General features: G+C 36.9%; 1 protein-coding gene across 1 annotated transcript in view; it reads left to right on the top strand.

Moving 5' to 3' along the window:
• The window catches only part of LOC128515593 (NACHT, LRR and PYD domains-containing protein 3-like), a 252,939-nt gene that overhangs the window by 203,764 nt on the left and 22,159 nt on the right, over positions 1-27,016 (top strand). The window lies entirely within an intron of this gene.

Below are 27,016 nucleotides of genomic sequence, written 5' to 3'. Positions count from 1 at the left end.
AGTCAAACCAGGACTTTTGATTGTACAGAATAACAGAACACAACAGAAAGTAAAATCTCCCTTTATTTCTCTATATAATCTTCTGCTACACTAATGCACTTATCCCAGTGTTTCACTAGTGCTTGGACACCATCAAGGTAGAAAGTTTTCTCAGTATGCCAGAGCTATGATTGGACAGCATGTCTGATTCACATCTGAAACGCTGGCCGCCCAGGAACTCCTTTAACAGCCCAAACATGTGGAAATGGCTTGGAGCGAGGTCAGGACTGTACAGTTTATGTGGCTATAACTCCCAGCCGAGTTCCTCTAATGTGCAAGTGGTGTTGGTGAATGATTGTGTGTACAGTTCCTTCAGATAGACGTGTCTCTTCTACAGGTTAGCGACAATTTATCAGGTGTTCTATTTACTGAATGTTCACAGGAACGACTGCAGTGGGCTCTGAGCCACCTCGGGTGGGATCGTCATTCACAGACGTACAGCCGTCTTTAAAAGGTTTGCACCAATTAAATATTTTACTGCGGCTAAGAGTCTCATCACTGTACTCTGCCTGACGTCTCCTGTAAGTGTCAATCACTTTTACACCTTCATTCACCAGAAATTTCACCCCAAGTCCTGGTTTGACTTGAACACCCCTCCTACCTCTTTCTAGTAACTTTAATATGAAACATGTGGTGTAAACATCCACAGTGTCACCAAATCAGAAACAGTCTGGGGGCGGAGCCTTCGTCTTTCGGTTTCCTGGTTTTCATGTTCTGTGTAAGTTTACAACATGACTTTTAATTATTAATTTCTGTTTAAATTATATTAGTTTGCCTAAATAATAATAAATTAATTAAATTTTTATTACAAGGTGATAACATTAGTGTGAGACTCCCATATGTGATGCATTAACAGACACGTCATGCCACAAAAGGCAAACTCATTGAGAACCTGTCATCTAATGTTTTTATTTATTGGTGTAACTGTGCAATTCAGGTATGTTTAATTGCTGTTTTTTTAATACTTCATTGTTTTATATTAATGAGGGAGAAAGAGTGTGTGTATGTCTATCTGACTGTATCCAGTGTGTAAGAATATAAAACACAAGCCATAAAAAATGTTTGTCCTGATCACTGAAGTTGTGAATGTTTAAATTAATGTGTGTGTGTGTGTGTGTGTGTGAGTGTGTGTGTGTCCAGTGTGTTTGTGTCATGCAACAGTTGTACAGGAAATTGTTTGAACATCTGTAATAAAACTTCTCTTTCAAATGAACCAAAGTGAGTTCTTTCCCTTAGGCACTAATACACTAAAACTGTTACACCATAAACCTTTTTTTTTTCTTTGGGGCAAAAAAACAAAACAAAACAAAAAAAACACCACAGGTAGCATCTTTTAGATAAACGCTTCATTGATTGAAATGTCCAAATTTACGGCTTATATCACATACATTATATACAGGTACAGTACCAGTCAAAATGTTTAGACAGAAGTTTGGATTTATTTTCTGCATTCTAAAACAATACTGGATTTTTTTTTCTTTTTCAGGACATTGGACAATAATCTCGTCTCAATATTCCGTCCATTTGTAATAGTCCTGTGAAAGATCAAGTTACTTATTTAGGTATCGTAATTAATAAATTTACTCTCTAAAGCTGAAGGACTAGCAAGATACAAGACACAGATATTTTTATGGAAAAAGAAGGATATCCTTTACAAGAATAAATCACTTTTCTTTGATGACTGGTTCAAAAATAACTTTCTTTTAGTTGGAAAGCTGTTTAACATAAATTTTATTTATTTTTATACAGAAATACTATATATATATATATATGCTAATAAATATGCTGTTGTTTCTAACGCCATACCCTCAGGGGTGAGTGTATTGTTACAAGGCTCTACATTTCCTTGGCCATGATCTTATTCTTTGAAACTAACTGACACAGTGGTTGGAGGAGTTAGCTTTTCTGTAGAGCAACAGAAATGAAATGATAAATCAGAGCCCTTGCAGAGAGAGAAAGGTCATTACAATTCCTTATGTAATATCATATTGTAATAGTATTGTAGAGGATTTAGAGTATGGTCCTTGCCTTAAAAGTATCTTTCAACAAATAAAGTAAAAAAAATAATGAATACTCAAATGTTATCCGATAATTTTTTTTTCTTTTAGGAAATACAAGTCAGACATTGAAGTGAATAGTTTTTTTTTGTCAGTGTGATGAAGAAAACATTGTTCACCTGTTTTGGCAGTGTTCTCTAGACGGAGACTTTTTGGTCAGAATTCTTAATATCGTAGCGTTTTTCACCGCTACGAAGGAACTTGGAGAGACGAGTGAGCTATCCTGCTGCCCAATGCAAATGGCTGGAAGGAATTTATTCAGAAATGTCACAAACAGCACATCCCACAGTCGATAAAACCCCTCTCTCTCTCTCAAACACAACCTGGCCGAAGCCACTAACCCAAATACCTTTCCCCAACAGGGTGAACACATAACAACCCCTCCCGCAAAGCATGATGGTTGCCAATCGAAAGCCCGCCCACGCCACAATATTTATTCAATATTATTTTGAAAGTTACTTTTCTTTCTGTTTAAAAGATGTTTTATTTGGATTTTTTGGCTACTCAAAAGAGAAGATTAGAAAATATTACATTATAATATTATATTATTTGTGTTAACTTCTAGCTAAATATCATATCCATAAACAAACATTACTGGAGCTAAACCTTTTTTCTCTGTATTCAAAAACGGTCTAAACAGATATATATATATATATATATATATATATATATATATAAACTCTACAAGACTCTGTTGATCCCTAAAGTGATGTAAACTGTCTCCCTGTACTCTTTCTTTATGTCTTCTTAAGTTGTAGAATCTCCACTTTGTGGCTGTTTTAGTGTTTTACTAGACACTGGCTATATTTTTGTATATACAATTCTTTTTTTTTTCCTTTTTCTTATTGTTTATTTGATTGATTGTATTGATTTTTATGTGTATAATAAAACAATAAAATAAAACAGAGTACACTACATAGGGTGTTCAGCCATGTTAAGTGTGATTCCAGACCGCAGGGAGCGAAAATGTTCAGTTCAAAATGAATGTTGTAGTGAACAAGTGAACATCAGGTCTTCACTTCACCGGAAACGGGAATGAAAAAATTCCCATCAGTCATTGCGTCTCGCTGGAGCGTGAAAAAATGGAGCTCGAAAAAGGATTTATTTATTATCATCGTTATCAAGGAAAACATCATATTAAAAGGACACAAAAATTTAATTTAATCAGGAAATCCTTAGTATTATATAAGATAGTAATCGGTAATAAATAAAAAAATAATCTCCGTACATCTTTAACGTTTCAATATTATATGTTATTTTTTTTAATGGTATCAGTTTTTGTTTCAATAAATATTCAGTATTTAATGTCCGTAGTTTTAAATTTCCACAGCAGCAGCGACAGGTATCTTATGTTGGCGCTTATGTTACCATGGTGACACACAGAGAAAGTGACGTCAGCGCTGGTGACCGAAGAATTTTGTCGAGGGAAGTTCTCTTACAGGGAGTAGGGAATAGGGAGCACACTGGAGTAGTGAAACTCGGAAAAAATAGGTGCGTTCGACTTCAAGTAGTGCATGCCGGTTAGAAATTTTGTCCGACTTGAACCGGCGCCGACGCCACGTGACGTTCACGTGTGGCATCAAAGTAACGCGAGAGCGTTTCGAGAACAGCCGGCTTGCTTAGTCAGCGCAGTATTTCAGGAGCGACTGCACCAGGCTGTGATGACGTCACAGCTTCTCATGATTGGCCACATTCACCACATGACGATGATCACGAGTGTTTCGTGCCTTAATCCATATAATTGCATAATAAATCAATGTGCATGCCATTTCGTGAATTTTTTCCTTTAAATTCTTTATGTTGGATTTGTGCATAAGTTTATTGTACTTTTTTCATACAGACCACTTATAGTATTCAGCTGCATATTTAAGTAATATTTTTTATAGAATAACTAAAATATCACAGACATTTAATGTAATGTGGTCAACATTGAATGATGCTGAAATCTGTAGTTGCTGCTTTACTTGCATGTGCTGCATTGTGCATTGTCAATTGAAAAATACAACATTTAGATCACTTTTATACACTGGTATAAATTATAATAAAAACAAATACATTGTGCTTGTGCATCTATGATTTTTCTCGGTAGCTTCACACACCTTGAGTATAGTCCCATGGTCTCTCACTTCGCATATATAAAGACCATGCATTACCAAGTGCAAGAAAAAACAAAATGAATAATATAACAATGAATGTGAAGGACAGCAAAAGAAGAACCTTCACGCTTAAGGTTTCCAAGGAAATTGCAGAAAGAATGAAAACTGGTAAGTAAATGGAAGAACTGGAATAAATACAAGTTAACAATGATTTGTGTGATAAATTTAATTTAAAAAAAAACTTTCAACAAAACAGCAGCAGTGGTACAGGTATCTTAACAACAGGCAAAATTTTGTAACACATTCTAATGGCTATAAATTCTTAAATGCAAAGACAAAAATAAAAACAAAACACAAAACAAGTTTAGAAAGGCATAGTCAATGGAGACCTTCAAGAAAGTTCCAGAGAGAGAACTGTGTGATAGTTTTGAGCATTTCCCCAGATGTTCCTCTCTGATGTCATGGCAAAAGTTATAGCCGTTGACACAAAACAAGGTAAACACTTGTGATGAACAAGCATATACTGGACACATAAGTGATAACTAAGCTTTTCAGCTTTCTCTCTAAACAGCTCCTACAGTATCAGCGATCTAGCTTGTGCTGCAGTGTTTCCCCAACCTCCTTCTCTATGTCCCTCTACCTCCACGGAGTCACCTGTACCCCTAAATCTCAGTTTTGTGAAACCACCCACCAGCCAGTGCCCTGCAGGACATGCAGCACAATGTAATACGAAAGTGACTTTGTAATAAAATGCAAAATGATCTTATACAGTGCAGTCTTAAGACTTACTGTGTAGTACTCCCAGGTTTGCTTTCCCTCCCCAGTTGCACGGCGGCGATCCTTAACTCTTTTGTAAGTAGTTAACATGTTGGTTAACTTTTTTCTAATTTTTCCACTTGACAAGGTGTATCCTTTTTGTGAAAAAGTAGTTTGTAGCTTTTTATAAAAAGCAGTTTTGTTGCGGAAGTAGAGTTGCTGATAAGTTTTTGTAAGGTCCAAAAGTAGCAACGTCATTTTGTGTGTGATTTCTGAAAAAAGAAGAAGTTTTTTACCACTGCAAACACATGTATCTTTTTTCCAGTCTTAGGTGCCATACCTTGTGATTCAGGGCGGTCTATCTGGACGGAGGATGGGTTTCTGGCTCCTGAAGGATTACCACCCACTACATCGGTTTTTATTGTGGTAGTCGGTAGGTCCTGGCTAATGGGTGTCTGGTGCACATGTGTTGCAACGTGTCCGACTTGACGGCTCCGTTTTCAGCTCCTCCCCAACTGCTTCCGGCTAATCTCGCCGATCGGTCTGCACAGCGCAGCATGAGCTCGAACACACCTTTTTTCTCGCCGCCTCCATTTTTTTTCCTGCTGGAGCAAACCAAATAAACTTCATCGCGCAGCAGAAACAGTGATATTAATGTCACACAAGGACTGCTAAGTAAAAGTGAGTGATTTATTTATCAGACACGACTTTATATCGGAATAATGAGTTTATATTTAATATAACACGCGTTTGTTTCCACCAGTAAAACTTCATCATGTCAGCGGAACTGAACTGTTTATCTCCTGTCAGGCCTGTAGCCAGGGGGGGTTCGGGTGGTTCGAACGACCCACCCCCCACTGCCAAAGGTCCAGAATTTTTTGTTATTATTATTATTTTTTTTTTTTCGAGACAGATTAAAATTGTTGGGCATTATTTAAAATAACACTTTATTACAAAACAATTTACAACAAAAAAAAAACCGCGACGTGACAAACCTGCGCAGCAACTGACGTTTTTTAAATGTGTGCGGCGGCATCCGGCGGTGTATAATATATGGGTCGAAAAGAGCAGGAGAGACGGAAGAGAAAGCAGGCAGCAGCGTCATTATCGCAGAATATTAAACATATGTTCAAAAAGACTGCCAAACAGAGTAAGTCTGTTACTACCTCAAGATCAAATCGCTAACGCTAGTTAAGTGGTAGCTAATCGTCAACCCCACATCACACACAGAATAGTTCTCTTGTGCCTTTTCTTGAGCAGTCTGAATGGCTATGACAAGTCTGTAACATCCAGGGGCGGACTGGCCATCGGGAGCACCGGGACATTTCCCGGTGGCCTGACAGTCGTTCTGGCCTGCCGGCTGCCGCTGTGCAGACGATCAGCCTGGCATGTGATAGGCTGGTGTATAACTACGAATTAATTGACGGATCTCTCAATCTACGAATCAGGCAATGGAAAGGGAGGGGAAGATTAGAAGATCAGGAGGGAAAATTACACTCCCACATCACATGACCCAACGTCAGCGACGCACTGCCTAATATCTGGCCATATCCAGAGACAGGGTATATCTGACTAAATTGTTCAAAAAATGGAGCGTAAACGCAAAGGAGGAGCAGAGAGTCAGCGTAAAAAAAAGCCCTGGCCACAGACGCAGCAAGCTGCTGCAAAATCCCAGCCATGTTCGCCAGTAAGGGAACAGGTCGGTCAAGATTACATCTACATTATATTTATAATAATTTGGCAGACGAACCAGTTTCATCCAAATCACTTAGATCATCACAATCGATAAAACTAAACCAACAAACGAGCAACAATATGTAAGTGCTGCTGTGCTGTGTCAAGTCTCGTTTCGTCTGAAAAGGTGACGAAGGAAGCAGCAGAAGTAGCACTAGTGCTGTAAATGCTCCTGCTGTTGAGCTAGAGGTGGTGGACAGTTCAGCGTGTGAGTCAGAGCAGGGACCTTCAGGTAAAGTTAAAGATAAGCTAAACTAAACATGCAGGCAGCAGGCTATACTTTTTAAACATGTGCTTTTTATGATTTATAAGATCAGTAGTAGGACTGTGATTTTGGGGACATACAACTGATGGCTGCACAATTATAAGTACATATTATTGAACACGCTTATTTCATATTGCAGAGTAACTCCATGTGCAGAGTGAGAGAGAGAAGGATTCAGGGAAAGATTAAGGAGACAGTGAAAGCCTTTATATCTCTTTTGATTATTTTGCCTGTCCACAGTCTAAGGATTAAGATTTTTTTTTTTTAAGTATCTCCCAATTCAAACGCCTACTGGTGTACTAGTAGTGCTAATTACTTACTGTTTACTCTTACTGGTCTGTTCCACATAATGCCATAATTGAGTAAACATTGTTATCTGTTACTTATGCTGTCATAGGTTTTGTTAAGTTTATTTGTGTTTGTGTTTCTGATGCATTTGATATACTAGAGTTGAGCACTGAAAATACATAAAATGTAAATATTTCAACATGTGAATGTGTCTCTTATTATCTCTTTTAAAAAGCCAATTTTCTATTTGTCATTGGTTTGGTAGTATAAATGGTGTATTCCTAGTGAGTTGTTAAGGGTTATTTTTTTATTCATTTATATTGCATCTGGTAGTCTACCTGTTACAATAATAGGGTTAGCCTACAAGTTTATCAGTCCAGTAGATTACATGAATAGGGTGGTGGTGACTGCAGCAGCAGAGGTGGCCTGGGAGTGGAGTCAAATTCCCGGCCTTAATTATTGTCCCAGTCCGCCACTGGTAACATCTTAAATAAACATTAACAGACAGGAGCCCATCTGATGAATCTGTGAATTTATTATGTTAAATAATGTTAATCTATCAAAAAAAAAAAAAGAAAGCCTGCTTGACCATGCTTAATGTTAGGATTTATTAACATTTTATTTTAAATTAATAAATTATTCTATTAAATTAGTAAATTTATTAAATTATTATATTTATTTTATATTAGAGGCGATGCTCTCTAGTGTCTATACGCGGTGTAGACAGCATTCGAATGAAGTTTATCATGAATAATTGTTACATAAAACATAAAATAAAATAAGCCCACAAAAAATAGTTTTTATTCATCCCACAGTCTTGTAAGTACATTAACTGATCGTCTTTTCCCCGTAATATTTGTATATTATTATTATTAGATAATTATTGGTAATATTTTTATATTTGTTTATATTCCTCATTTCGATCTCTTTACTTTACGGTCTGAATGTAAATGATAGTCTACTGTAAATGCTCGACATGCCAATAAAGATTAAATTATGCTATATGACTGGGATTTTAAAGGTTGAATTTAACATATTTTATTATATTTCGCCTAATTAATAGACTATATAAATAACAATTCGTTAAATATTAAATATATTTTATATAAGTTCAATAAAGTGAAGAGGCAAAGACAAAGAAATGAAAGAGCATGTTGATGAGAGAAGTTGAATTTGTAGTTTAATAATATTCCAGTAAAAATTCCTTAAATGTATTCTGTTGTTAGTGTGGTTTTTAAACTTTTGAACACTGTGTGTGTGTGGGTGTGTGTGGGTGTGTTTTTGAAGTGAAAAAAGTCGCACGTGATCTTAATAAGCAATTTGACAACATTGTAGTAAATATTTTTGGTGCATCAAAAGCATGCACATTATGATACCAGCAGACAAGCTAATCCAGCACATGACACTAAAATGCAGTATTTCATCCTCAAAAGGAAATACAAAATGAGTAAATGGTCAAATACAAAGTACTAAGAAAAAAGGTCCACTTTTAAAAAAAAAAAAAAGAACCCCCCCTTGCACTAGGCTGGCTACGGGCCTGCCTGTGTGTTATATACTGAGTTTATCTCTCTGTTTATCATTAATTACACATTCAGAGTGTTTGGGGGAACTTATATTTAATAATCTATATATATATAAAATTAATTGATGTTTTTGTTTATAAGTTTATTTGTATAAAGTGTATATGTTTTTAAACATTAGCCTGGGAATAATCACTATAAGTAGTATTAGGGTTTTTACAATAAAACATGAATACATTCAGTATTATATATCTGTACACACACTAGATGTATCTTATTTAGTGTTTTAAAAGATCGGTTGTGTTGTAATGCTTATCTGACTAATAAGGCTATATTGACGATGACTAACTCACTCATTTCAGATTAAAATAAGATATTTTTAGCTTTTTTTTTTTTTTTTTTGTATTTTGGAGTCATCATACCCCTTGAATATTGAAATCTTATAATGCTTTTTATTGACGAAAACATGAAGCTCCTGGCAGTTACATGAGTTTGTTTACAGTTCAGTCATTCCAGGATGAATAGAGTAACAGCAGACTGTTGAAACAAACAACCCGGCATCCTGATTACTCTCTTGGATTTGGCCATTTTGTCTCTGGTTTGACCATTTTTGCCTGTCCTTTAGTACATGGAGACTCAATTATTTTCAAGTATTGTATAAAATATGTTCGTAAGTTCTCTCTTTGCTCCGGCCTCTACAACTGTATATTATGTAGACGCTCCTCCTACTGTAAATTCTTCTGCTTTGTATGTTACACTCCCTTAATACTGTGAATACAAGATAATGTCTGACCAAAGGAGGAGAGACAGTTTCCTTAGATTAAAAACTCTAATTTCGATATTTCTTCCTTATTTTAGTTGCATGTTTGTTTTTCTGTTTTTAGGAGTGTACATTCATTGAGCTCTGTGTTTATACACTAATATTCAAAAATGGAGAGGCCAGATCTGGACACAGATGATGTGACCCCAAACTACAGAAATCGGTAAGCTATTACGTCCTAGTGTATAGGTCTTTAAATCCATGATATAAGACATATTCCTATACATGCTTCACAATAATCATGTGACAGTGCTGACCCAAAAACATTTTAATTTAAATCTGTAATACATTTATTTTTGTCACTAACCAATTCAACTGCACAGATGAGAAAAAAAATTGTGTTTATTTTTTTTCTCCTATATAATTCATTCCTGGTTACTTCACCACCAGCACAAACACACTGTGCTTCTGAATGGTGTTAAACGTAAATGTGACTTACATCAAGCACAGCACACAGGTGTTTGATTTTAACCTCCATTTTAGATCATGATATCTAGACAGTGATAGAAACTGGAGTGCACGTACATATACAGCAGTTTACAGTAATTAGGTTTAGATGGCTGAACTATGGATCTAAGGCTCCTGGCTGTTCCATACTTAATACACTACACCATATTACAATGTCTTGATGATATTTTATTTTTTCAGAATAAAGAAACCGTGTGAATGTCCCTACACAAGTGAGCTATTGCTAATGCTAATTGGCTAACCTGGAGGTATTGCTAAGTACAGGCTTCTGGCTCTTCCTCACACCACGCCATGTTACAATATCACAGCAAAGAGAGGTTGTTCTGGGTTTTATTATAGTAGTATAGTGCCAGGCTATTGGATCGGTTACTGTTGTCCCAGTCGGACCACAATTAATGAACACAACCAGCACAAAACTGATGACACAACAGAAAAACATCAGCCCATGCCATCAGTGAAGAACAACTTATGTGCCACTAGACTGATGGCAAAAATATCGTTCGATACCAATGTACAGCCAATAAATCTGTGCAACCGTAACATTGTATCATATTATATTTTATGAAAGGAATTACACAGAAAGGAATATTCAGAAAACAGAGTGATTTTCTTTCAAATTCCACAATATTTTTGTCATTTCTCTAAATATTAATGGACTGATATGGAATTATTCAATTAAAATTAAGGATAACCGTAGATTATAGTAAAAAGGGATTAAGATTAGTGCTTCGATGAATGTTTTAGATCAACAACATGACCGTGACACTGACAGGAAACTTGACACAATCATCATTCAAAACGCTTAAGAGACAGTGGCATAATTTATATATTTTTTGAACTTTATTCCTCATTTTTAAAATAATTAAATAAAATGAAAAAAAGAAAGAAATGGTTTGATGTTAAAGTGTGCTTTAAATAATAAAAATAATAAATCAATGTCATTTTTGTTCCTCCTGCTGTCTGACATGTCTGACAATCTCAAAACACTCAAAACAAACCCACACAGAATCTCAGTCTTACTAACAACACAGTATTACTATAGTGTTACTAATAAAGTGCTCAGTGACTGTAGTTTAGATCTTTTTGTTACAGAATCAACACCAACCCGATGCAGAGTATCTGCTGATCATACTCGGTATGGGATCAGTGCCAGCTCTTTTATACACTAGATTGGTATACACTACATGCTTTATTTTGAGAAACTGTATCAGATACAGGGCGGCACGGTTGTGTAGTGGTTAGTTAGTACTGTCGCCTTGCACCTCCATGGTCTGGGTTCGATTCCCAGCCAGGCTCGATTCCTGTCTCTGTGTGCATGGAGTTTGCATGTTCTCCCCATGCTTGGTGGGATACAGTATATAAACACAATGTAATCATTTTTTCTATTTCATAAGTTTAGGTAGCATTTTTATGTAAACATTTAAAAACTAATTTATCTAACAACAGAAAATTTTTATACTGAGTTTTTTTTATTAACATTTATCCATATTCGTTTATATTTCTATATTAACACTGTGTGTGTAATAATCAGAAGGAACATTCTGTACTCTGTATCACACTGTTTTATATAAACAAGACTCTCCTGTAAATCAGCAGTGATAAAGTACTTGTGTTCTGGAAGGTGTGGTGGGTTTCCTCATGTGCTCCACCTTTGTTCTTCATAACCTCTCACTGACTCTCCACCTGCTCCGCAGTATATTTACTTTTGTTAGCCTTCAAATAACCTCAGATTGAGAGCTGCAGACTGACTCACACCCTGTGTTTTCACTCTCTCTCTCTCTCTCTCTCTCTCTCTCTCAGCTCACAGTACAGAGGAACAGACCAGGAGACTGATCTTCACTGAACTTACAGTGAATTTTTACTGATGTATCCTGATATTAGGATAAGAGCGTATTTGCTTAGAAGTACATACACAAAAAAGATCTGGGGAATTGCAATATTTTTGTAAAACATTTTTATTAACTGTTTAAACACATTATTCATTCAGTTTAAGATGCAGTACAGTGTTCCTACATTGTCAGGTTACGAAACACGCGATCACCATCCTGAAAAACACACACGCTGAACATTACAGAGCTGATTCACTTCTGGATGCTGATTGGTCAGGTGTTGATGTATTTTCTATAACAGCAGCTCTGACAATAGTGCAGTTTTATATTAAAGCACTTATTCTATTATTATATCTATAGTAATAGCTCATTCACAGGGATTCACAGCTGCACATAATTACAAAAGAAATATTGATACAGTGTAGGTTTCAGTAAATATTCTCCTGTCTTTCTTCACTAAATTCTGTCACCGGATGAACAAGGAACTGGAAGGGTGAGTATCGGGGTCAAAAGAGGAAAGAAAGAGAAAAAAGAAATAACTCTGAGGAGGAAGTTAGTAAATATGTTAAAAATCAAACTATATTTTATATATTGAAATTATTAATGTTTAAAAAAAAAAAAAGTGGTCTGGCAGCGCAAACAATCTGTGACCTGAGCATAATAATAATCAAATATTATATTAGAACATAAATTCATAGGTTTATGATTTACCAACTACAAATTGCACCAAATGAATTTGATTATAAAATAAGCAATATAATAAAGACGTTGTATAGGGAACAAATATATAAATTACATATTTTTTTTATATACAACATGTATATTTTTCTATTGTTTATTTTATAATAGTTTTGTGTAATTTATCATAAACAATATTTATTTACTATAAACATTTTTGTATTACATGACAAACCACTGCTAAATAAATGTGCCACAAAATAAACATTATGTGAGAATTTGTATTAGGTTAATTTGTGTTAAATTAATTTGTCACGTGCCTAGGGTTATTTAATAATAATATAATATGTTTGATAATAATAATATGAATTTTTGATTGTGGTGTCCTAATATATTTGATAGAGATTATGTAGGGGGGGGCAATCCGTGGCAGGGGGGCATTTTAGCGCGTAACACACACATTAAAATAAATAATTATACAAAAACACTAAGGTGTGCAACTTAACTTTTAGAACTAAAAGTTTCAAAATCTACAGCTCAGACAGAACATAATCATTCATTCATCAGTTTGTTTTTGTTCTGTCCTCGGCCTTGTCTTCCTGGGTTTCAGCAGACAGGTTTAAAGCTTCTATAGTCTATTTAGCACAATTACAGAGTTAATACATGATTAAAATGTGATTTTTCCATTACAATTTCCCCCTTTTGTCATTCTATGACAACTTATACATTTTAATTTTACACATTTCAAGACAATAATAATAATCAAGCGGTACATTAAGTAATTTTATCAGACGTTGTCTCTCCAACCTGGTTATTAACAATATCATCACTAACACTCTAATGCACACAGAGGACATTACAGCTGTTTTTGTGGGGGACAGACCCCTGACACAAAAGCATTTCTGAAAACCTCTGCTACTATCTACTTAAACATAAACGCTACACAACCCTCAAAGATTAACATCATGTTTACTTCTTCTATGTCAGGTCTAAGTCTCGATTAGGATAATAGTCACCTGAATTTCGTAACCAGTCAGGAGTCTGGTTTTCCCAGTCATCCTTACAGGGTGGAACCCATTCATTAATCTCAGTTGAGATACAGGCCTGACAAGACTATAATCACAATCAGTAGAACACTATAAGACAACCAATAACCCCAGACTCCCCACAACTGTCTTAACCACGAGATCCAAGAATCTACTTAGGGACATGTTTGTAAAGTCTTCTTCATGCGGTCTATGATGTCACTAATATTCTGATGATTATCAGGTCTATAGAAACAACAGGAGGTGTCTAACACTTTACATAACTCGCCTCTTTCGGTCAGTAAAATGTTCCCTGCACATCTCCTGAGATTAGCGTTATACTTTTTTTTTATCATGCTGTCTCCTCACATTGTTCTAGTTTAAATTGAAGTGGCTCGGTTTTGCTAAATAGACTTTACCGAGGCTATTTCTCCTCGAGTCCTCAATAAGGAGGCACCTCAAGGTAACAGTTACTATTATCAAACCCAGATTGCGCTGGAGTGTTGTTGGAGTCAAGTTCTCATTTTTAACCGAGGGTCCAGTCCAGCTAATTCAATGTGTGTCGTGTCTGCGTGGGTGTGATTAATCTCAGTCACTGATATTCTCTGTCTTTTAAAACAGTCTTTTATCCTCTCATTAGTTACAATATATTTTTAACTCTAGTTGCTGCTACTTTTACACGTCCCCATGTGTTACTCGGTGCTACTGCTCCTGTTGTACTTTGACACCTTACAGTTTCCTCTCGTGTTGTCCTCAGATGTAGTGCTGCTTATTCTCTAAGCGTGAATTTGTGATGAATTTAAATGGAGAGTCGTAGTTCTGCGTTGTTCCTGTCGCTCTAGTTGGTTCTTCTGACTCGTGCACTTTGTGTGCGGATGAGAGTCTGTTGGGGTTCACAGGAAAGGTTACTAGCACGTCACCGCTCACCCTTGTTGACCTTTATGTCGTCTTCTATCAGGTTCTGGGACATTTTTTCCGTGACTGGTGTGTATCCACGTCTCTCTTTCTGCTACCTCGCCTGCTGTTTGTGGTGTTAGGAGCACTTGCAATGGGCCTGAACTGAAGATAAAACCACAGAGAGTTTTACACAGTAACAGAACATTTCATCTTCACAATGTCCTTTTAAATTGTGTGCGCGCTCTGACTTCATCTTGATTCCTTTCCTTGTGTTATTAGTAGCACAAATGCGCATACTATTGGCCACTCCCCCTTTAGACACATGGTCCTTAACGTGTGTCAGTTTTGCTTAATGAGGAAACAGAGCTTTTGGTAAACAAGGTTTTTCTTCTGGCGTGTCTCGTGTCTGCAGATCCTGTAAATCAACAGTTGGAGGTGAAAAAACTTGTTCTGCACCTATTAGTGATTTCATTAAGTGATCTCAACACCACTGTCTTCACTGCTGCATCTGCTTTTCTGAAATAAAATTTAAATTTAAAATTTCACGTGCTGTTCATCACTGCAAACATGTAGCGCTGATCCGTCTACAACAGATTTAAATCTGGATTTTGTAGTGTCACGTCCTGTGGATCAATCCTAGGGGAACAAATTTGGTTAACATTGGGCAACTGTAGGAAGAAGAGTTACCGGGTTTAGAACTGAACATTCTTTCACAGTCATGTTTTTCATTTTCAACTGATTTAGCATTTTATCTTAATTACTCTGTTGAAGATAAATGTGATGCTTTTCTGTATTAAAAAAAAAAAACATTCAAACTGAATGAGGAACTAGAAACGTCAAATCACTGTAACTTACCATATATCTTTAGACTACACCTGCCTCCTCAGTTGCTGGTACTAAACATAAACACATGGGTGATGCTGTTGCTACAGGATCTGATCTGGCTGAGAAGTAAACTACAGGTACAGTATTTTTTATTTTATGCTCCTGGAGCAAAACTGAAATCATGCAACCATTCTTTTCAACAACAGTTTGTGTAAAAGACCTTGTAGAATCTGGGATGAACAACACTGAAGTAGTTTATAATGTCAAATTTAATTCAGTGAAATATTGTTCTTGCTTCCGGAGTTCAACTAAGTGCACTGTGGACCTGAAGACCCTTTACATGAGTGTGTAGCTCACTGGGGCCTCGAGGATCACATAGATCACAATAACTTATCTGCAGTAAAAACACTCTTACAACAATGATGTCATTTGTATTTCTTTTGTTTTAAAATTTGTAATATTTTAGATTACTACTTGGATCAAAGTTTTATCTTGTGCCAAAACAAATTGTTCTAAAGATTCGTCTTGTTTCTATATGAATTGTATCTTTTGATACGACTTGCTTTATGACTTTGTTCTGCTGGACAATAAGGAGGTGCTGGTGTGGATTATGACATCAACTTTCAATAAAGAATTAAACACTAGAATTATTTCAGCCATGGCCTCAGGTAGATGAGAATACTGTATGAAGTGTTCAGGACCTAAATTTAGGCTTTGGGGTGATCACCACCAGTTCAGTTCCCCTGATTAAACCTACATCATGCTGCCCTTAGCACATCAGTTTTAGTGAGTGATGATAAACCTCAATTGTCATTAAATAAAAAGTCTTTACAAACTGATAAGCTCATTTTCTGTTTGTCCAGGTCTTGTGAGCTGTAATGTACCCAGTTCTTTTACACTTTACCACTTAATTTAACAGCATTGCATCACTGTTTGTTTCTCTGAGGCTCTACTTAACTTTTGGATAAGAGGTCACATTCCTAATCACTCTCACTCGTACTACATGTCACCCAAAGGCCCAAATCTTTTTACTCATCCTTATTACTTTTAATTTAATTGTTGCCCCTGCTAATGACATAAATTTGACGCTTTCTCATGTGCACACTGATTATATCTACATTAACTACACATCTGGGCTCGTCTTAAACACTTGAGATGTGTGACATACAGTGTGATGTATTTACTGACATGTGATCTATAATGTCTGTCATCATAGCGTTTACTGAACTCACAGCTGAAGTGCAGAGCTTCCATTCATACACACGACAGGGGTGACGGATCACATTTGACAAGAGTCAAATCTTCAGGATCAATACTGGTTTAGTCCAGGGGTTGTAGACCTAATTTACATGTCAAATATCGACCCAATAGATTTACTGGGCAGCAATAAGAGAGCAAAAAATATATATATCATACACACCTGGAGAAAGTCACTCACTTGGCCGTGTGAAGTTTTCTCGAGTTGCATGTCCTGAAGTGTTTACAGAGTTCAGGAATCTGTCGCTCTGTTTCACCAAATTGTCAAATTCACAAGCTTTAATGACTGAATGACCGGCACAGATGTGTTTGTCATGGAGCTGCAGTTCTGTTGTTAGTATTTTGCTGTTAGACTTCAAGATCAAACTTAACATCTGTACCTACAGTGGATGTTTCTACGATAAGAAATTACTTCATCAATTACACAAGAATCACTGAAAAAGATAGCGAGCTTTTCTTCATTGTGATCAAAGCGAGAAGTGTTAGTAGGAGTGTAGTGGTTCCTTATCGTCCTTCAGGGTCTCACTGCTGAGTCTATTGTCCGACTTCTGTTACTGCTGTCTCTCTGATACGTGATGACACAGGTGAGATGAGGACTGGTGTTCTTGCTTGTGCTGCTGAGCTGTATGATGGGGTGGAGGGTCAGGAGCAGTAGGTTGTGGACGTCTTCGAGGTGGACAGACATCCAGGTCAGAATCTGTCTTAACAGACTGGAAAGATTGTAGCTATATTACACTATATTCTAAATAAACTACAATTTTTTTTTTCTTTTTGTCCTCAAATAATTTTTTTGTATCACTTCCCTCTCTGTCAAACACCTGACTGAAAGACTCATTATGCAGCTCATTATGCGGGTCTTTGTCTTCTCTGGTGTGAATCCGCTACTTGCACACCTACTTCCGCGTTCTTTTCAAGAGGGCTCAGTCAGTTACGGTTTAGCAATGGCTACGTTCTACACCCGCTGTCTCCAGGATCTCCCACGGATTAACATTACTGACGTGCATCGTATTTGCAAAACAACCATATTATATAAGAATATATATATTATATTATATATAAGAACTTATTAAAGTCAAAGTAAACTTTATTGTCGATTCTGCCACATGTACAGGACATACAGACAACTGAAATTGCGTTACTCTCAGACCCTTGGTGGATAACAGATAACTATAAAAACATAAAGTAGAATTTTAAAAATAAAAATATGAATAAATACAATTATATATATAATATAAAAAAACAAGTACAATATACAGTATATGTAAGGGCACATGGCAGAGAGTGCAAACCAGACAGAGTAGTGAAATGCAGACATACTGTATAGTGCAAATAGAGCTTGTAAGTATAATAAAGTGATAGAGAGCAGCCCTGTAACAGACAAGAGTCTTATAAGGTAGACTAAGAGTAGTATATATAGATAACACATTGTAATTACTACCCTGTGTTCTGTAAGTGTGCAGCCACATTTGAAGGAAAACTGTGAAACTTAAAGTTGCGTTGAACTTTGCAGAAGATGTACACAGCGGAACACAACAGTGTACATTGTATACCTACTGCTGTCTATGAAATCTATAAACACACTTTGTTCTGAAAATTTCCTCCAAACTCCAAAACAATGGCCAACAAACCGGAACTCAGCGAGCCCTATTACTTCAAAACAGAAGTATGTAACGAGTCTGCGTGCAAGTAGTGGATCACAGCATTATTCATGATCGTTCACGTCTCCTCACATACGGCCTTTGTAAACAAAAAGTGTCTTAGAAAATCTAAATGAAGACATTGTTTTCTGTAAATGAGTGAGCAGGATGGTTGTCACATCATTTTGAAGTAAAAACTCGGGATTACAAGATCCAGTTCACAAAAGAGTTATTAAAATAAACAAGAGTTATTTAAATATACATGTAAGATGTAATTTACCTCTGACTCGGTGTGTGAGCTGGGTTCCTGAATAGGAATCAGAAATAAGGGGGTGATTTCTTTGTTATATTTTTTTATTCAGAGTTTGGAAATGACCTGTTGTGTCTTTTAGTCTCATATAATATTTATGCTAATAATCTCTCATTTTACATCATGCTGATATTACTTGTGTACTGAATCTTATTGTATTTCTCTATAAAGACAAGGCGAATTCTCTCGCTTTCTCTCTCTCTCTCTCTCTCTCTCCGTACCTGGGTGAAAGTGTTTCTGAGAGAGTGAAGACTAAGATTATTGTTCAAATGATCTCTTTTTAGGCCTTTATTTATTATTTAGAACATGTTATTATTTATCTATCAGGTGTTTATACTGATTATATTCTGTACACAGTGATATAATGGAGTACATACTGTATATTTACTGTATCTATGATCACCTGACTCCTCTCTCTGTCAGGCTCCTCCTCCTCCTAGACTCAACCTGTTCTCTGGAGGAGCAGCAGCACCAGGCACTTTGTTTCTTCCTACACACCACAAGCCACCACACACACACACACACACACACACACACACACACACACACACACACACACCCACACACACACACACACACACCCACACACACACACACACACACCCTGACGTGGTGACTCAGGGGCTGCAGGATCTCATTATGCTGAACCCTGTAGAGATGAAGGGGGGAGACACGGCTCCTACAGTGCTGTTCTGGATGAAAAGACTGATCTCTGACACACTAGTGCATTCTGGGTAATAAACAATCGTTTTTTTCAATTGTTACCATTTTCTAAATCTGTACCTGTAGAGTTTTATGGAAACGTTTGAAGTGTGTGTTCTGTAAATAACAATAAAATATTAAATAAGTGTAGATCTTGGAGTACTGATATAAACCTGGTCCTGGAGAAACGACATGGTTGCGTCCCAAACCACAGACTAGTGAACAAGTACATCACCTCTAGTGTAACACTTCAGTGAGTCAACAGAGCGACATCACGTCTGATAAGTGTTTATATACAGTAACTAACTGATTATTTAACTGTGTGATAAATAGGACACACTTATCTTTCAGGATTTATTTTTACTTTTTTCAAAGTTAAACTCCAGGTTAATTTGTTTTATTTTTACTTTATATTTTGTATTAATTCTTTTTATATATTTATTTTTTTGGGTTGTGGAACGAATAATCGAAAGGTTTTCATTATTTCCTATGGGGGAAAGTCACTTTGATATTCAAGTGTTTTGATTGTAATGGGTTCAACGCAAACCTCTGTGTGTGTGTGTGTGTGTGTGTGTGTGTGTGTGTTAAGTATGTGTTTGTGTAATGCAACAGTTATATGGAAAATGGTTTAAATATATGATCTGTTCAGCTGCATGCAAAAATAAAACTTACTTTAAAACGAACTGAAGTTCATTTCCTCAAATTTGATTTTTTTATTTATTTATGCAAAATCATGGATTTATGTTATTATTCATCAAAATCAGATTATTGTTGTTTTAATTGTTATTTTAACAATTGTTATTTGACTGGCAGTGTAGGTCAGATTATAGATGTGCAAAACAAACAAAAAAAAATTAAGTGTGAAATGTTTCTCAGCTGCTTTCCTTTGTCTTTTTACCCCAAAGCGTTTTACAATTCACATTGGTCTGTTCTGAGTTGTTAAATAGATCAGATTTGCATGTCGTGTCGAATCACGTTCATAATTACAGAGTGAGTCTGAAACGGCGCGCATGCGCACATCGATATTTGCACACGTCATCAGAATTAAAACATTTCATGGGTTTGTGTGATCTCTCTAAAAAATATCTGATTGAGGTTTTGCTCTGGAGGCCGGCGGGTAGTTATAAAATCAGATCTGTGTCCAGTGGCGGACTGGGACAATAATTAAGGCCGGGAATTTGACTCCACTCCCAGGCCACCTCTGCTGCTGCAGTCACCACCACCCTATTCATGTAATCTACTGGACTGATAAACTTGTAGGCTAACCCTATTATTGTAACAGGTAGACTACCAGATGCAATATAAATGAATAAAAAAATAACCCTTAACAACTCACTAGGAATACACCATTTATACTACCAAACCAATGACAAATAGAAAATTGGCTTTTTAAAAGAGATAATAAGAGACACATTCACATGTTGAAATATTTACATTTTATGTATTTTCAGTGCTCAACTCTAGTATATCAAATGCATCAGAAACACAAACACAAATAAACTTAACAAAACCTATGACAGCATAAGTAACAGATAACAATGTTTACTCAATTATGGCATTATGTGGAACAGACCAGTAAGAGTAAACAGTAAGTAATTAGCACTACTAGTACACCAGTAGGCGTTTGAATTGGGAGATACTTAAAAAAAAAAAATCTTAATCCTTAGACTGTGGACAGGCAAAATAATCAAAAGAGATATAAAGGCTTTCACTGTCTCCTTAATCTTTCCCTGAATCCTTCTCTCTCTCACTCTGCACATGGAGTTACTCTGCAATATGAAATAAGCGTGTTCAATAATATGTACTTATAATTGTGCAGCCATCAGTTGTATGTCCCCAAAATCACAGTCCTACTACTGATCTTATAAATCATAAAAAGCACATGTTTAAAAAGTATAGCCTGCTGCCTGCATGTTTAGTTTAGCTTATCTTTAACTTTACCTGAAGGTCCCTGCTCTGACTCACACGCTGAACTGTCCACCACCTCTAGCTCAACAGCAGGAGCATTTACAGCACTAGTGCTACTTCTGCTGCTTCCTTCGTCACCTTTTCAGACGAAACGAGACTTGACACAGCACAGCAGCACTTACATATTGTTGCTCGTTTGTTGGTTTAGTTTTATCGATTGTGATGATCTAAGTGATTTGGATGAAACTGGTTCGTCTGCCAAATTATTATAAATATAATGTAGATGTAATCTTGACCGACCTGTTCCCTTACTGGCGAACATGGCTGGGATTTTGCAGCAGCTTGCTGCGTCTGTGGCCAGGGCTTTTTTTTACGCTGACTCTCTGCTCCTCCTTTGCGTTTACGCTCCATTTTTTGAACAATTTAGTCAGATATACCCTGTCTCTGGATATGGCCAGATATTAGGCAGTGCGTCGCTGACGTTGGGTCATGTGATGTGGGAGTGTAATTTTCCCTCCTGATCTTCTAATCTTCCCCTCCCTTTCCATTGCCTGATTCGTAGATTGAGAGATCCGTCAATTAATTCGTAGTTATACACCAGCCTATCACATGCCAGGCTGATCGTCTGCACAGCGGCAGCCGGCAGGCCAGAACGACTGTCAGGCCACCGGGAAATGTCCCGGTGCTCCCGATGGCCAGTCCGCCCCTGTCTGTGTCACATTAAGATAAAAATATGAACGTAATAATGAGATTATTATTGATGTGAAAACTTTTATTCTATTTCTTGATCTTTAAAGTGGACTTCATAACAACAAAACATCAAGAATTTTCCTTAATAATTTAATTTTAAACATTTAAAACATTTAATTTTCATTCTTTGCCTTTTCTATTTAGAGTTCATCCGAATGAGTCGAATCAAAGAGCCGATTCCCTGAACGACACATGACTCGGAGAAAGTGAAAGTGTTTCTCTAACAGACTCCATTTTGTTTCTGTTGTTTTCGACCCAAAAACCTTCAACACGAGGCAGAAACGGTGATATTAATGTCACACAACAAGGACTGCTGAGTAAAAGTGAGTGATTTATTTATCAGAAACGACTTTATATCGGAATAATGAGTTTATATTTAATAACCGGAAATGAACTGTTTATCTCCTGTGTGTGGTTTTTGTGATTTTCTTGCCAAATGACCGATCTTGGTAATTTTTATGAATAAATTTCAACTCTTCAAACCTTCTAAAACAAAACGAAAATTCGGCGTCAATGATCTTCGTACTACTGTAGTACCTAATGCCCCCTGGCGGAAACCACGATGAACTACATCCCACATGTGCGCGTGGGGTCACGAGTTACCGCATGTAGTATTACTGGATGCTAATGTAAAAGATTTTGGAACATCCCCACTGCTGAGTGAAGAGAGAACTATTTAACAGGGGTTCCGCTATTGCTGGCACTATTTGTTTTAGAAAATGTGAAGCAATAGGATCTTGATTCTTGATGATTTTGCAGAAAAGATGAGTTCACTCTCTTAAACGGTTGTAAAATATTCTAGGTGTTGATCTGAAATAGTTAACTTATCTGCATTAATGTTATTAAATTGTCTGGTTTTAAAGCCTGAATGAAAAGGTTCATCAATAGTGCATGGATATTTCTGTTTTGGTCTTATTTTGGTTAATTGTGCTATGGCATTAATTAAGAATCTAGGATCTTCTTCTTTGTCTTTCGGCTGTTCCCTTTCAGGGGTCGCCACAGTGAATCATCTGCCTCCATCTAACCCTCTCCTCTGCATCCTCTTCTCTCACACCAACTAACTTCATGTCCTCTCTCACTGCATCCATAAATCTCCTCTTTGGTCTTCCTCTAGACCTCCTGCCTGGCAGTTCCAACCTCAGCATCCTTCTACCGATATATTCACAATCTCTCCTCTGAACATGCCCAAACCACCTCAATCTGGCCTCTCTGACTTTATCTCCAAAACATCTAACGTGGGTTGTCCCTCTGAGGAACTCATTCTTAATCTTATCCATCCTTGTCACTCCCAAAGAGAACCTCAACATCTTCAGCTCTGCTACCTCCAACTCTGCCTCCTGTCTTTTCTTCAGTGCCACTGTCTCTAAGCCATAGGGCATTGCTAGTCTCACCACTGTCCTGAGCACCTTTTCTCCACCCATTTCAACCTGCCTGTACCCACCTCTTCACCTCCTTTCCACACTCCTTCGCATCTCCTTGTACTCATGTCTACTATCTTAAGTCCTCTCAGTGTCCCACTTCTTCTTTGATAACCTCTTTCTGTCATCTCTTCCATATTGATGATACGAACGCAGATGCAGGTTGATGTATACTGAATTTATTTATGCTTTCAAGTTCACACAAAAGAAAAGAAACAGATGGGGACGACTCTCTGGTCGCTTTCACAGGCTGGGTCTGCAGGTGGGCTATTCTAAATAAACGAGAACACTCTAGCTCACTTAATCCTTGAGACGAACACCAAGCTGATTGTCTTTCAGTCTTTACTTTGACCTTGATGAAGGCCTGCCACTCTATGAGCCCAGGCCTGCAGACACCAAGAGAAAGAGACACATACGGGATTAGTGACATAAACAAGGATGTTCACAACAGTGACCAGACGAGGTGGTATGGGTTCGGCTGGGTTAAATAGTGTGACACAGGAGGTAGACACAGGTGACTTCAATTTAGTGTTAGTATAACATAATGGGGAACAATACACACGTAGACACACTAGGGGGAGACAAAGCTACGGCTCAGTAATCTGGTGAGACAGATCTACTCCCCAGGGCTGAGGTGGCTCAGATGTGACACTTTCTTTGTTTACTGTGCACTTCTGTACTTCTTTGTTCCACCACCAAGTCTCCTTGTCCCCTTTGCCCTTTCCTGATGATACACCAAGTACCCTCCTTTCTGTTTGCCTGATCACATTGGCTGTAGTTATCCAGTCAACTGAAAGCACCTCATAACATCCCATAGCCTGTCTCAACTCCTCCCTGAAGACTACCCAACATTCCTCCTTTCTCCACCACTCCAACTTCCTCTTCATCCCTCCAACTTCCACCACTTTGTCCTCTGCTTTGCCCTTGTCCTCTTCACCTTCCTCACCACCAGGGTTATTTTACACACCACCATTCTGTGTTGTCTGGCTACACTCTGCCTTAATTGTTGATATTTTGGAGTTAATATCATTTTTATCATATTCTTCAATTATTGTTGGGTAGAAAAAAGAAAGTGAAAACTGCATGTGTTCATATAGTGGTATTTAAAACATGCAATTGTGTTTAAAAATATATAAGTAACTAAGTTCTGTGTGAGAGAGATTGTGTGCATGTGTTTATTAAAGAGAGAGAGAGAGAGAGAGAGAGAGAGAGAGAGCCTTATGCCCTTAATGGTGTTTTCAGATCATACAGACCCTTAAACCCACCCAGCTGTACAGGTCAGAGATTGTGTACAGAATTCATCTACTACAGTATATAGCTTGTGTGTGTGTGTGTGTGTGTGTGTGTGTGTGTGTGTGTGTGTGTGTGTGTGTTAATGAAGGTGAGTTAATTTCCTCAGCACTAATACACTAAAAGTGTGTGTGTTTGTGCGTGTGTGTGTGTGTGTGTGTATTTGCTAAGAGAGGGAGGAGTAATGTGTGTGTTCTGTTAAGTGACTTGTCATGAATTAGAGAAAACCTTTATTTGTCACATATACATTACAGCGATGTTCTTTCCTTCTACAGTACAGTATATCCCAGCATGTTATGGGGTTGGGATCAGAGCTCAGGGTCGGACACGATACACCACCTCTATAGGCTAAAGTTTAAGTCCCAACATTGGCATCAAATCTATTTTTTCTAGTCTTTAGGGCTCAAATCAAGTTTACAAAAATAATGTAATAATTCAGTATAAAGTGTGAAATCTTTCTCAGCTGCTTTCTTTTTTTGTTTGTTTGTTTGTTTTTAAAAACATTATGTGAGATCATTATTACTGAGAAAACTTTAATTCGAATTATGGGTCATAACGTCAAAAATGTTCCTCAACAAGTCAACATTTCATTTGTATTGTTCCCCTTTTCGTTTTACAGTTCATTCAAATGAGTCGACACAAAGAGTCGGTTCCCTGAACGATACGTGACTCTCGGATCCTCGACATTTTGTCGCTGCTGAAAAAGAACAACATTATTTAAACACGCGGAAACTGTGATATTAACATCACACAACAGGGCCTGCTGAGTAAAAGTGAGTGATTTGTTCATCAGAAGCGACTTTATATCGGAATAATGAGTTTATATTTAATATAAAACTCGGTGTTTTGTTCCACCAGTAAAACTGAAAAAAAAGAAATGTTTATCTCATGTGTGTGTTATATGCTCGAGTTCATCTCTTCTGTTTATTATTAATTAAACATTCAGAGTGTTTGTGTGAATTTATATTTAATAATCTGAAACAAAAGAATAATAAAGTTTAGGATCTGACTTTGGCGGAAGTCCAGTAAAGGCCGCGCGCGCAGTCTGTACCACGCAGTTCTGTATCGGAAATCACATATTAAGGTTTTGTTTTGTTTTGTTTCTTTTTAAACTAAATATCTTGGTAACATTCACTGATAATGTCTTCTAAAACGTCCAAACTGCTAAAACTAAAGCAAATCCAAAATTCTATGTAAATAAACCACACCTTAGTTTAATGTCCTTTACAGTAAACAGTCCCCCCTAGTGGAGAACATGATGAACTACATGTGTGTGTGGAGTCATGAGTTAGAGCAGTGTGCAGTAACTGAGCCGGAAAACTAGTGGCTTCTTGGCTTTATGTAATCAATAAGTGACTATGTAAATAATTGCGTGTTATATAGTAAATAAAATAGTAAAATATATTACCTTTTTTAACTCTGCTTAATGTCTGTGTTTGTTCCAATATATCTATCCACTATATCCTATTCTTCCTTTTTTTTTTTTTACAGTACGTATTTTATGTCTTTACACACACACACACACACACACACACTACATGGAGTTATCGAAGGTCTCATATTTTATTGTTTTTTAACTAGTTAACACCGGTCTCAGAGTTTTCCCAGAACATGTGTGTGTTAATGCTGCGACTGTAATCCTCCTCAGATGAAGCATTTCATTACAGCATGATAAACTCTTCCTCTTTCACTCCTCACTCTAATGCGCTGTTTCAGTGTCTGTGTAAATGAGCTACTCCTAAACAATGTCCACTGTGACGTTCGTTGCTTTTCCCCCGTAGCTGATTTTGTTACTCTGGTTTAGTTCATAAAAAAACATCAAGACGAGACCTCGGCTTCCTCTCAGTCGAGTTTTAATGTTTCTATCACTAATCAGGCTTTACTGAGGATGACTAACCCACTCACAGCAGAATGAAATTAGCTAGGTTAGCTGTTTGCGGTCATCATAACCCTTCAGTATAAAAATATCTCATTTAAATCTTTAGAGAAATGTAAAGTTATAATGCTTTTTATTTAGACAATCTGCAGCTTCCAACACTTACATGTTTACAAATCTGTCTTGCCAGGAACAATATAGTAACAGCAGCCTGTTGAAACAAACAACACAGCGTTCTGACTACTCTTTTGGATTTGGGCATTTTGTCAGTGTTTTGCCCTGATCGTGCTTAACCCTTTTCACATATGCCTTTTGATTTTTTTTTTTTTTTTTTTTTAATTGTTAAATATTTATAATATGGAGACTGAATTTGTCCCAAATATAATATATTCTTCTTTCTCTTTCACTTATTTGCTTTCTATCTGTCTGCTCCGGTTGCTTGATGTCTTTGCACATGTAGTTATGACATCATGACTCATAGCTATACTAATAATATATAGTTTGTAAAGAATAATACTGTTTCTTATGTACAATCCCTCAATACTATAAACACAGGACAATGTTTGACCAA

The sequence above is a fragment of the Clarias gariepinus genome, chromosome 28, assembly GCF_024256425.1.
Source record: "Clarias gariepinus isolate MV-2021 ecotype Netherlands chromosome 28, CGAR_prim_01v2, whole genome shotgun sequence".
NCBI lineage: Eukaryota > Metazoa > Chordata > Actinopteri > Siluriformes > Clariidae > Clarias > Clarias gariepinus.
This window is presented reverse-complemented; position numbering and strand designations above follow the sequence as displayed.